This window comes from Rana temporaria, chromosome 7 (genome assembly GCF_905171775.1).
Source record: "Rana temporaria chromosome 7, aRanTem1.1, whole genome shotgun sequence".
Lineage (NCBI taxonomy): Eukaryota > Metazoa > Chordata > Amphibia > Anura > Ranidae > Rana > Rana temporaria.
This window is the reverse complement of record NC_053495.1, coordinates 147,660,680-147,674,673: the sequence shown is the minus strand read 5'-3', so window position 1 is coordinate 147,674,673 and position 13,994 is coordinate 147,660,680. Positions and strand designations below refer to the sequence as shown.

Sequence of the window (13,994 nt, the reverse complement as noted above, 5' to 3'; positions counted from 1 at the left end):
AAAAAACACACCCCCCTTGTCCCTAGTGGTCTGTCCTGTGTCATGCATGTCATTTTATATAATAAAAACGTTTCTTTCTCCCTGCAAACTGTAGATTGTCCATAGCAACCAAAAGTGTCCCTTTATGTCAAAAAAAGTTTTAGATCAGCTAAAAAACAGCGATAATAAATTATAATCACTTGCAGAATTGTGCGATAGCGATTTGTGGGGAAATTTGTCATAAAAAAATAAAAATAATGACAGCAACAATTCTGCAACTGAGCAAATTTCAGTGATTTTGATTTGATTACATTATTGAATATTTTTTATTATAATTATATTATTATTTGTTATAATTATTTATAATTATTTATTATATTATAATTTATAATTTTGTTTTTAAAAAAATGTCATACCCGGGATGCCTATTAGAATCTTGTTTGGTCAGATTTAAGTGAGTTATTTCTAAAAATTACAGACCTACAATATAAAACGCCAAATTTCCTTGCAAATAATGGTACCGCTTTCAGCATGTTTTTTCTGAAAGAATCATACCGCCAGGGAGGTTAATCTCCTCTTCTCAAGAGGGAATAGATTCAGTTCATCTAATCTTGCTTCATAGCTGAGCTCCTCCATGCCTCTTATCAGTTTGGTTGCCCTTCTTTGCACTTTCTCCAGTTCCCTAATATCCTTTTTGAGAACCGGTGCCTAAAACTGAACTGCATATTCCAGATGATGTCTTACTAATGATTTGTACAGGGGCAAAATTATATCTCTCTCTGGAGTCCATACCTCTCCTAAAGTGGAAGTAAACCCTCTAATAGTTTTCAGCCAAGGAAGCTGCCATCTTAGCCTCTGTTTGATCTACAAATGCCATGATGCTGCACATGTGATCAGCTATGACACCAGCCATTGGATGGTTTGGCATGGGAGTGTTACATTCCCGCCATCTGCTGGAAATTTAACTGTATTTTGAAACTGTTAAATGGATGGGTTTACTTCTGTTTTAATAAGAATGGACTTTGCTCGCTTTGGAAACCACAGCTTGGCATTGCATGCTATTATTGAGCTTATGATCTTCCAAAACCCCCAGATCCTTCTCCACCATTTATTCCCCCAGTTGTACACCCCCTAGTATGTATGATGCATACATACATATTCTTAGCCCCAAAGTGCATAACTTTACATTTATCAACATTAAATCTCATTTGCCACTTAGTTGCCCAATTAGACAGATTTATCAACATTAAACCTCATTTGCCACTTAGTTGCCCAGTTAGACAGATTTATCAACATTAAACCTCATTTGCCACTTAGTTGCTCAATTAGACAGATTTATCAACATTAACCCCCCTGGCGGTATTCCTGAGTCTGACTCGGGGGTTACATTTTTGTGCTGGGAGCTTACGACGCACGGGAGCGGAGAACGGTGCCAAATTCAAAAAGGTAAACAAACACATTACATACAGTATACCAGGGGTGTCAAACTCAATTTCATCGTGGGCCGCATCAGCATTATGATTGCCCACAAAAGGGCCGGTTGTATCTGTAAGATTAGATGTCCAGAACATCCCCTCCCCTTACATTAGATGTTAGAAGCCCCCCACCATCAGAAGTTGAGTCCCCCACCCTCCCTTACATCACAGTGCACCCCCCTTTCCTTATGCTGCTGCTGGGAAGAAGCTGGATGCATTGCTTAAAAGCAGAAAGTAAGGGTCTTAAGGAGGACCAGAGGAGGGCTGCAGCTGCAGGAGAGGTGCGAGGGCCACATGAAATGGCCTGAAGGGCCGCATTCGGCCCGTGGGCCTTGTGTTTGACACCTGTGCAGTATACTGTAATCTTATAGATTACAGTACTGTATGTAAAAAATACACACCCCCCTTGTCCCTAGTGGTCTGCCCAGTGCCCTACATGTACTTTTATATAATAAAAACTGTTCTTTCTGCCTGCAAACTGTAGATTGTCCATAGCAACCAAAAGTGTCCCTTTATGTCAAAAATGGTTTTAGAGCAGCTAGAAAACAGCGATAATAAATTATAATCACTTGCAGAATTGTGCGATAGCGATTTGTGGGGAAATTTGTCATAAAAAATAAAAGTAATGACAGCGACAATTCTGCAACTGAGCAAATTTCAGTGATTTTGAGTTGATTACATTATTGAATAATTTTTATTATAATTATATTATTATTTGTTATAATTATTTATAATTATTTATTATATTATAATTTATAATTTTGTTTTTAAAAAAATTTCATACCCGGGATGCCTACTAGACTCTTGTTTGGACAGATTTAAGTGAGTTATTCCTAAGAATTACAGGCCTACAGTATAAACCGCCAAATTTCCTTGCAAATAATGGTACCGCTTTCAGCACCTTTTTTCTGAAATAATCATACCGCTAGGGAGGTTAAACCTCATTTGCCACTTAGTTGCCCAATTAGACAGATTTATCAACATTAAACCTCATTTGCCACTAAGTTGCCCAATTAGACAGAGCACTGAGGCTGGCTTGTAAATTGGAGACATCCTGTAAGAACTTTATTCCACTGAATAGCATGGTGTCATCTGCAAAGACAGAAATGTTACTTTTAATCCCAGACCCTATATCATTTATAAAGATATTAAAAAGTAAGGGTCCCAGCACTGAACCTTGGGGTACACCACTGAAAACCTTAGACCATTCAGAGTACGAGTCATTAACCACCAATCTCTGAATTCTGTCTTTTAGACAGTTTTCTTTCCATTTTCAAATTAATCTTTCCAAGCCTGTAGGCTTTACCTTACACATGAGCTGTGTGTGGGGAACTGTGTCAAACGCTTTTGCAAAGTCCAGGTATACCATGTCCACAGCCACCCCACTGTGGGTTGTTAATTTAGTTACGATAGATAACAAGTGACAAGGACAGTGCATTTCTTGCAATATCAACAGATATTTCTGTACTTACTGAAATTGTTCTTAAGCTGGGTACACACTATTAGAAAATTGGAAGAAAAATTCTGTAAAAGGAACAATCATTTGATTTTAGTATAGTGTATGCACAACTTTTGACATCCGATTCATTTAAAATTTCTAATGGGACAAACTTCTACTAAGCGGAACTAAACCCTGCTATCCTTTTCAGCCAAGTAAGCTGCCATCTTAACCTCTGTTAGATCTGCAATTGCCATGCTGCTGTACATGTGATCAATTTTGACAGCAGCCATTTGATGGTTTGGTAATTTTGTTAAGAGCACAAGCAAATGTGACGTTTATCATTCCCGGAATGTATTAAATGTAACTGTTTTCTGAAACTGTTAAATCAATGGGTTTAGTTCCACCTTAAATATTTGATTGAAAGTGTTTTGATATATCTAAAGCTGTGCTGAAAATATATCTCTTGATTTTGTCAAAAGATCATGGCTGTCCTGTCTTGTGCACTTTGCCTGTGTTATTTTAAGGATAATACTTACTCCTCCTGGTTCTTTCCTTGAAGTACAGAACACCTTTCCCTATGTTGTAAAGATGAGGAGAAGAGGGAGTATTCTGTAATTCGACACAAGAAAACTGTGCAGGGCTGACACCATTCCTTCAGATTTTAGTCCAGCAAAGTCACTGTGTTGCAAGCTGACACCAGGAAATTCGATTTCTGCCAAATCCACAGCATTTTTTTTGTGTAGTAGCAGGGCCTTTAAATATGTAAAACATGGGAAGATGTGTCATCCTTTGTTATATTATGAATAGAGATGAATACTGCTCAAACAAAGCCAAGGGCATTCGGCTCATTGCCAAATATGAAATGAATATTAAACGTCTTCAAATTCTTTAAAAGGTTTTAGTATGTTTTAGGATTTTGTGCACTAAAGGTGTCCTGGTTTATTGCAGGTCCTGACATTGTTAAGAATGATGGTATCTACTCTAGATATTTAACGACTTTCACAGTTAATGGAAGATATGGTTTAAAAGTCCACGTTGAAAGTACAGACAAAAGAACAAGATTGGCACTGCCTCGAAAACGTGCTCTGTATGTCCCAGGCTATGTAGATAATGGTAAGACCATGGTATGCAAATGTTAAGTTGACTTTACCTAATTGAAGCATGAAAGTGTTGCCCATAGCAACTAACCCAGTGATTTAATTGACACACCTATTGCACTACTTAGTGAAGCAAACCCAAATCATCCTTTCTGCTAGGGAGATCTAAGCCTCTATTTAATTCTGCGGCTGCCATTATGCTGCACACATGACCAACTATGACCCCAGCTTGGCGGCTTGACATCGCTCACATAAGCACACTGGCAACTGAGTGAGTGAGTGAGTGAGTGAGAAACTTATATAGCGTTACAATTGCGAACTAAATCGCCTCAGGCATGCCTTAAAGGATAAGTTTGCCTTTCCTAACATGTTACATGTTACACCCATATTCAAGGTGTAACCTGTTATGAACAGACTGGCCCCTGCACATTTTACAAACGGTGAACTTATCCTTTAATTTGCTATTTCCAAGATATCCTATTTCCTTTTCTCTTTGCTGTCCACCGAATTACTTTTTGTAGCATATAGGTTACCCTTGAAATGAGTGCGCTTGTGTGCATGTTCATGCATCTGTGTATATTTCATTATCATGCCACACAAAATGTACCTTACCTGGTAAGGCATAAAGGCTTTTTTTTTCTTTTTTAAGGTCAAGTTATGATTACTTCAAGAACTGAAATCAGTGAAGAGGATCTCAATGTGGGGTTATTCTCTAGAACTGCAGCTGGTGGTTCATTTGTGGTATCTAAGGTGCCTACAGGTCCCAAACCAGACATCTACAAACCTGAGAAAATAACTGACTTAGTAGCACAGATAGAAGAAGAAACAATTGTGTTATTCTGGACAGCAACGGGTGATGATCTGGACCAGGGTAATAGTAAGTAGTCCTTGTACAGTGCTATTCCTGCCCCTTAGGGAAGCTGAACTTTACCCATAACAATTTGATAACAAATAATGTTCTTTAGTAAGGAACGTACATTCCACATTAATAATTACGCTACCAAAATTTGTGTGCGTTGTAAACTGTCTCTAGCATTGTTCCTGTCTCTTCTTACCGGAGGCTGCCATTTTGCAGAAGCCCAGAGCCCCTGAGCAGTAGTAACTCTTCAGACCAAAAAATAGTGCATGTGCAGTGCAGTGTATTCTTGAATTTTAAACAGTATAGGCACTTATTTTTATTGTTTTACATAGCTATACCTCCAAAAGGGGCAAGCCTGAAGTGATCTAGCAGGAATTCATTCTCTGACGAAAGTTTCACTTTAATAAGGTAAAGTGCATGGGCATGGGTTGTCAGCTTCTTCAGGAAGATTGTGGATTTTCACAGGTTTCAGAACACAAGCAATTCAAAAACCATCTGTTTTTTTTAACTCTACTTGTATAATCACTGTGCAAATTTTATAAAAATATGAAACATGCTAATCCCTCAGTAGATTTATAAGTAACTATTTAAAAAAAATAGAAAACCATAAATAAAACTACAAAAAAAAAGAAGGAAAACTAGGGGACTTTTAAGGTGTCAAAATAAATGAATAATAAATTGTGTATGAAATAGAAATTGTATTAAAATTAAAATGTATAAAAGTTCCTTGTTGTACTATTAGGTCAATTCATATACAGATACAAACATTACCGCTCTACATGTTTTGTTTCAAAGAGCTTCTTCAGGAGACTTTAAAGTGTTGAATAGATTGAATGCTAAAAAATATAACATAAGAACAACAAGAGAATAATTATATAAAGTTTTGAAAAAAACTAAAAATGACATTTATCATATGGTAGGTATTACAAAAAATAATTGTTTAATTCAATTATAATAATGGGAAATCTGATATTGAACAAAATGAGACAACAAATGGACTTATCAAATATAGAATATAGGAATGAACCAACAAGGATCAAATAAACATTTAAATTCCGGTTGCCAGACAAGATGGAAGCCCTAATCTAAGGATCAAGCAATCACAGAGAGGGGATAAGAAATATTGCCTCTTTTCTAAGAGTGAGCTTACTTACTGTGCTGTATTTTACACCGTGTCTCTATTGGGAAGCGGACATCTTGGTAGAGGCATGACTTTGCTTCTTCATATCAGAGCTTCCATCAAGGAGAACAGTGGGCAGCACAGTAGCACTCTAAATATCCTGAGGTTAGCAACCAGTGGTAGCCTTAAATTACGTTAGGCACTGCTTTTTATTCAAGAGGAATTCCAGACAAAAGGTTCAGTTTGTAGGGTTCTTCTTAGGCACAATTAACACTTCTAGATATTCCCTGAAACATAGCAAATCTTTACATTATGAGTTAATTTCCACTTTACTGGCAGGTTTTTGCTGCATACAGTACCTTTGAGAAAGTATAACTCACAAAGTTTAGTAAGGTTGTTCTTAGAGACCAAAAAACCCTCAACTGAAGCAGAGCATTGCACAATAGGGTCTAGACATGTGCAGAACGGAAACATTTGTTTCGTTTTATTTCAGACAGATTCGATATGTTACTAATTTAGTTTCATTGATTCATTTCGGAATTTGTTTAGTTTCCTTTCATTTATAAATTTTCTAACAAATTACAAACTTTCAGAACGATTTGAATTTGGATCGGTCGAAAAATGATAGTCCAATTCAAATTCTGTGTGAAAAATAGTTGGTTGTTACGGAGCGGGCCAGGGAAGCCAGCAGCTGCATCCTTAACCACTTAAGCCCCGGACCAAAATGCAGCTAAAGGCCCAGGCCAGGTTTTGCGATTCGGCACTGCGTTGCTTTAACAGACAATTCCGCGGTCGTGCGACGTGGCTCCCAAACAAAATTGACGTCCCTTTTTTCCCACAAATAGAGCTTTCTTTTGGTGGTATTTGATCACCTCTGCGGTTTTTATTTTTTGCGCTATAAACAAAAATAGACAACAGTTTTGAAAAAAATTCAATATTTTTTACTTTTTTCTATAATAAACATCCCCCAAAAATATATATAAAAAAAAAAATTTTTCCTCAGTTTAGGCCGATACGTATTCTTCTACATATTTTTGGTAAAAAAAATCGCAATAAGCGTTTATCGGTTGGTTTGCGCAAAATGTATAGCGTTTACAATTATTTTTTTTTTTTTTTTTTTTTTTTTTACTACTAATGGCAGCGATCAGCGATTTTTTTTGTGACTGCGACATTATGGCGGTTCGGACAATTTTTACACATTTTTGGGACCATTGTCATTTTCACAGCAAAAAATGCATTTAAATTGCATTGTTTATTGTAAAAATGACAGTTGCCGTTTGGGAGTTAACCACAGGGGGCGCTGAAGAAGTTACGTTTCACCTACTGTGTGTTTACAACTGTAGGGGGGTGTGGCTGTAGGTCTGACGTCATCAATTGTGTCTCCCTATAAAAGGGATGACACATTCAATGCAGCCGCCACAGTGAAGCACGGGGAAGCCGTGTTTACATACGGCTCTCCCCGTTCTTCAGCTCCGGGGAGCGATCGCGAGGGGGTGGCTAGAAACGAATAGCCGCCCCCTCATCCCGGATCGCTCCCAGACGATTTCCGACCGCCGCATGTACCGGGGGGGCCCGATCGGACCCCCGACCCGCGGAAAGGCAGGGACGTACGGGTACGCCCATCTGGCTGTACGCGCCATTCTGTGGACGTATATGTACATGCGGCAGTCGTTAAGTGGTTAACAACTGATGACTCATCAGCTGTCAGTGTGCTTCCCCACTGAGAGCTGAAATGTAAACAAAAGAATGCCGGTGTCCTGTCGGTATGGGTCCCTTTTCGGATAATGCCCGGGCTGGACTGCGCATGCGCAAACTGAGCCGAAAATCTCAAAGGATGAACAGCTGTTCATCACCTGTATACGGCGCATGCGCAATCAACACCCAGCTCACTTTTTCTCAATAAACGACACATCCGCCACTTGTTGTGTTCAATTAATAATAATACATCCGCCCCTTTGAGAAAAGCACTGCCCATCATGCGGCCTATTCTGTATGCATCCGCCCCTTGTTGTGTTTAATGAATAACCAGCCCCGAGCATCGGGAGAGTACGGCAGCGTAATACACAGGCGCCGTGTACAGCTAGCTGTTCATCCTCTGTAATTTTCAGCTGCTCTGTTTGTGCATTCGCGGTGCCTGCGCAGTCCAGCCCGGGCATTACCTGGGACCCATCTCGTCAGAACACCGGCAATAGAAAAGTCAGAACAAAAACAGGGAGGGGTCCCCCCCAATCCATGCCAGGCACTTTGGGTTTGGTAGGGATTCTAACGGGAACTCCACGCCAAAATGCAAAATATGACGTGGGGCCCCCCAAAATCCATACCAGACCCTTATCTGAGCATGCAGCCTGGGGCCACGAAAGGTAGGGGGAAGAGACAGCACTACCCCTCCTGAACCATACAAGGCTGCATACCCTCAACATAGGGGGGTGTTTTGGGGCGGGGAGCTCTGCACCAGTGAATAAGGACACAACACAAGTTTTTGACAATTCCTTTATTAAAAAATAAAAAACAATTGGGGGTTATTTACGAAAGGCAAATCCACTTTGCACTACACTTGACAAAAATATTCCTTTGCAGTGGGGCTTCCCCTGTACTGCAAGAGTTAAATGCTCATCTAGGTCTAGGGGACTGCAAAACACAGTTTTTCTTACCCAATCCTTTACTCCTGCATGGTCATCTGCAAGGAAGAATGTTCTCAAGTTCTAAAGTTCCTCTGGGACTTATAGGTAGCATTAAATAAATTGAGGGAAGGTTTAACTTGAAGGAACATACTAGATGTTCAGATCCCCAGAGGCGTTGCTAGGGGGTGCGGGGGGTGCGGTCCGCACCCGGGTGACACCCGCTAGAGGGGTGACACCATCCCAACATTCTTTTAGCTGACACTGGGGGGTGTCAGGCCGGCGCCCCCCCCCCGTGCCTGCAGCAATGACAGCGATGAGCGCCTCAGAATTGGAGGGAATTTAGGCAAGCAGTGCCGACTGCCGAGCGCCGTGGTACAAGAGGAGGGGGTGTTGCGGGGTGACACCGCGGCACCATCCATCCCCTCCTCTCACAGCGGTGCTCGGCACACAGGCACAGCCAAGTGAAGCCGCTGCCGCCTCCCCCTCCTCTCTGTTTGTGTGTACAGAGGGGGAGGGGCCGAGGGGACCTTCTGTCCATGTGCCGTGACCGTCGCTGCAATGATCTGAGGTACTGAATGGGGAGGGGGGGTGTTTGCACCTGGGGGGGTTTCACTGTGGGGGGTGTTTGCACCTGGGGGGGATTTCACTGAAAGGGGGGGTGTTTGCACTGAGGGGGGTTTGTACTAAGGGGGGGTTTGAACTGGGGATGTTTGCACTGCGGGGTTGCACTGAGGGGGTTTTCACTAAGGGGTTTTGCACTGAGGGGGGTTGCACTGAAGGGGGATTTGCACTGAGGGGGGTTTGTACTAAGGGGGGTTTGCACTGGGGGTGTTTTCACTGGGGGGTTGCACTGAGGGGTTTTTCCACTAAGGGGGGGTTTGCACTGAGGGGGGGTTGCACTGAGGGGCGGGGTGTTTGCACTGAGGGGGGTTTGTACTAAGGGGGGGTTTGCACTGGCAGTATTTGCACTGGGGGGTTGCACTGAGGGGGTTTTCACTAAGGGGGATTTGCACTGAGGGGGGGTTGCACTAAGGGGGGTGCCGGTGTCTGCACTGAGGGGGTGTCTGCACTGAAGGGGGTGTGAACTGAAGGGGGTCTGTGTAACATCCAGAGGTGCAGGCGGCTGTGTAATGTAAAAGGGGTGCAGTGGTGCTGGGTGCTGTGTAATGTAAAAGGGTCCAGAGATGCAGGGTGCTATGAGATGTAAAGGGGTCCAGTGGTGCAGGGGGCTATGTAATGTAAAGGGGTCCAGTGGTGCAGGGGGCTATGTAATGTAAAGGGGTCTAGTGATGTAGGGTGCTGTGCAATGTAAATGGGTGCAGAGGGCTGTGTAGTGTAAAGGGGTCCAGAGGTGCAGGGGGCTATGTGATGTAAAGGGGTGAAGTGATGCAGGGTGCTGTGTAATGTAAAGAGGTGCAGAGGTGCAGGCGGCTGTGTAATGTAAAAGGGGTGCAGTGATGCAGGGTGCTGTGTAATGTAAAAGGGTCCAGAGGTGCATGGGGCTATGAGATGTAAAGGGGTCCAGTGATGCAGGGTGCTGTGTAATGTAAAGGGGTGCAGTGATGCAGGGTACTGTGTAATTTTAAATGGGTCCAGTGATGCAGGGGGCTGTGTAATGTAAAGAGGTCCAGAGGTGCAGGGTGCTGTGTAATGTAAAGTGGTTCCAGAGGTGCAGGGGGCTATGTGATGTAAAGGGGTCCAGTGGTGCAGGGGGCTGTGTAATGTAAAGAGGTGCAGAGGTGCAGGGTGCTGTGTAATGTAAAGGGGTCCAGAGGTGCAGGGGGCTATGTGATGTAAAGGGGTCCAGTGGTACAGGAGGCTGTGTAATGTAAAGGGGTACAGTGATGCAGGGGGCTGTGTAATGTAAAAAGAGGTCTAGAGGTGCAGGTGGCTGTGTAATGTAAAGGGGTCCAGAGGTGCAGGGGGCTATGTGATGTAAAGGGGTCCAGTGGTGCAGGAGGCTGTGTAATGTAAAGGGGTGCAGGCGGCTGTGTAATGTAAAGGGGTCCAGAGGTGCAGTTGTGGAGAGGGGTACACAGTAGTAACAAAGAGATATTGAAGGATGCAGAGGTATGCAGGGGGCACAGTGGGGTGTTTTTACATTTTAACGTGGGGGGGTGCCAGATATTGGATCCGCCCCGGGTGCCAAATGCTCTAGGTACGCCCCTGGCCTATAGTCTCCTGAGATGTGAATTCCAGTCCTGGAGAAAGAGAGGTGGGGGGAGGGGACAAAGAAAAATGGAGAGAAAGAAGAAGGGATAGAACGAACAAGAAAGATGGATAGGGAGAGAGAGAAAAGGGGAAGAAAGGAGAACAGAGAGCAAACAGTAGGGTAAAAAATATTTGGAAATGGTTATTGGGGGAGGGGGGGTGGAGGTGACACCATATTTTACCGCACCAGGTGACACCAACCCTAGTGACGCCACTGCTGAACCCCCCCCCCCCCCAGTAGGAGTCTGTGCCAAATTCAACAAGGTAAAAAATGACATCTGCTCTAATCAATGTATAACTCTACTGCTGATGTGTTGTTGTGCCTTTAAGTAGGACTGGGCCTCCTCCAAGGTAAGCCTGTTCCCAATGTATTCATTGCTATGCATGGCCCATATAGTTTTGAGTTAGGACCACACTTCGAAGGGTTGCCTTTTTATGGCACTGTGACCTCAAATGTTTGTAAATATATGCAAACTCTGAAGGCCTCTTGAGCCCCCTAGGGAAAGAGAGCCTTGACTGATGGGGGCATGGCCAGGTACTGGACAAGGCGGTGGTCATGGCAGGATTGGCTACTTCGGGGGTGGGGTCGGGCCTGAGTTCAGATAAAAGGGACCCCCCCAGGGAATTCTGGGTCTTTTGGAAGCCCGCTGGGAAGAGTTGCCCACCCTCCCGCCCCTTTTTGGTTATGGTACGTCACAGCTTGCTGCGGTTTTTCTTGACCTTGCCAGCAGAAAATGGCCGTAGTGGGCCATGCCCCTTTATGGACACCGGAAGTAGGCGGCCTGTCCAGCACTTATGGTAAGGACAGGCCCCTCCCCCTCCCTTCTGGAATGGTGCTCACAGTACAACTGTGACTGGCACGGGTTATAAATGGTTAAAATTGTTATGTTGCTTTAATAAAGCTGTGGCCTTGCCCTTTCCAACTTAATGGTTGTAAGAGTGTTTATTTATTGGATGAAGGGGCAAGGGGGAAGGTTTATGTGCTAAGTTTGTATTAAGGGGTACCTGGGCGTATTGCGCCTCAGCAGTCATGTCTTTAAATGTTAGAAACGGTTTATGGTTATGTTTTCATTGGTGACTAATTGGTTATCCGTGATACATGTTGATACATCAGTACAGGTATATAGTTATTTTAATTTGCTTTATGTGTATTGTAAATACTAATAATAAATTTTTTTTCCAGCTACTGCATATGATTTAAGAATGGGTGTCAACCCCAAGGATCTCAGAGATAACTTTGTCAATGCAACCCAAGTAAACATCTCTAGTGTTACACCTCTTCCAGCTGGGTCCACTGAAACCTTCAGATTTGTAACAGAAAATGTCGCTATCAAGAATGGCACTATCCTCTACTTTGCCATAATTGCTTTTGATGAAGTTGGTCATAAATCTGATGTGTCCAATACAGCCCAAGCAGCTCTCTTCATTCCTCCAACACCTGAACGTCCTACAAATGACAATTAAGATCTCCCAAATGTAGTAATAGTGCTAACACTGATAATATGTTCAACAGTTATTGTCATCATCATTATTACAAGTATAACCATCTGCTGTGTGTGTAGTCAAAGGAAGAAAAGACAGCCACAAATGAGAATCTGAAACAAATTGAGAACATTTTTATAATTGAGCTGATTGTACAAATATGAACCTGGTGATCTTTTGCCACTTGCTTTATTCTATGCATGAACAGGAAATGCTCTAGGCCACATTAATCAAAGTGAAAAAAATTCTCTGCTCTCCATCACAGGCAGTCACATGCAGTCTTCTTACATTTCCTTTCCTAAACTGGAGGAACTAAATGAAGAATCAGAACAAAGTCTGTTAAGAAACTTTCTCTTTGGAGTTGCGTCCTTACAGTTCTTAAAGGGGTTGTAAAGGTACAATTTTTTTTTCCTAAATAGCTTTCTTTACCTTAGTGCAGTCCTCCTTCACTTACTTCATCCTGCTATTTTGCTTTTAAATGTCCTTATTTCTTCTGAGAAATCCTCACTTCCTGTTCTTCTGTCTGTAACTCCACACAGTAATGCAAGGCTTTCTCCCTGGTGAGGAGTGTCGTGCTCGCCCCCTCCCTTGGACTACAGGAGAGTCAGGACGCTCTCTACGTTGCAGATAGAGAAAGGAGCTGCGTGTTAGTGGGCGTCCTGACTCTCCCGTAGTCCAAGGGTGGGGGCCAGCATGACACTCCACACCAGGGAGAAAGCCTTGCATTACTGTGTGGAGTTACAGACAGAACAGGAAGTGAGGATTTCTCAGAAGAAATAAGAACATTTAAAAGCAAAATCTAAGAATGAGGTAAGTGAAGGAGAACTGCACTAAGGTAAAGGAAGCTATTTAAGGAAAAAAATTGTACCTTTACAACCCCTTTGTCTCTCAGTAATGGAAATATTAATTCAGTAGCAAGTACTATTAGCAGATAGGAAAAGCTAGATTTATACTATACTTTGAGGGCTGCAACACATTTCAGATTATCGCAATGTACGTAATGTGAATAAAAGTGATTAGTGTGACGACAACAAAAAATTATAATCAAATAAAATAAAAGTACAGCTTCCCCTTTAAGTGGTTAAACCCACTTTCAACTCAATAGAATAACAAAAGTAAGGTGCTACTATGTTAATAATAATGACATAATCATTAATAGGGTTCTATACTCGAAATTACTGTTTGTGTTTAAAAATCATCACAATCTTGTTTTGTGTACCTTGAACCCCCTCTAAAGGGGCTTGATATTTTCCAAAGTGGTTCATACTATGCTGTTATGTATAATGAAAAATATGACTCTCTTTATGTTAATAAGTACAGAAACAGAAAATTAACCTGTTAGACTCTTACTGCATTACATGTAAGATTACTTTGCCACATGTAAACCTCTTTATTTCAATAAAAATTGACAATTAAAAAACAAAAAAAATGTTCCTAAGAATTTTCATTTGAAATTGTATCCATCTTTGGCCAGCTTAAAGTGGGTGTTAACCCTATCCTATACCCAAGAAATTGAACAGCCTCAGATGATACACAAGGATGAATCTCCCTACATAAGTTTTACATGTATATCTGCAGTCTTTCCCTTTCTACATTCTACAGAACGTGCACATAGTGTTACAAATCTTATTTCCTCATTCAGCAGTGAGTGTGGAGTCCAGGCTTATGCTGTGTGTAAGAGCTGATTGGAGGAAAGGTACACCCCCTCT

At 42.1% G+C, this 13,994-nt stretch overlaps 1 pseudogene; it reads left to right on the top strand.

The window, feature by feature from the left end:
* Nucleotides 1-12,699, top strand: part of LOC120945736 — a 73,550-nt pseudogene extending 60,851 nt beyond the window's left edge.
* Nucleotides 12,700-13,994: the final 1,295 nt, after the last annotated feature.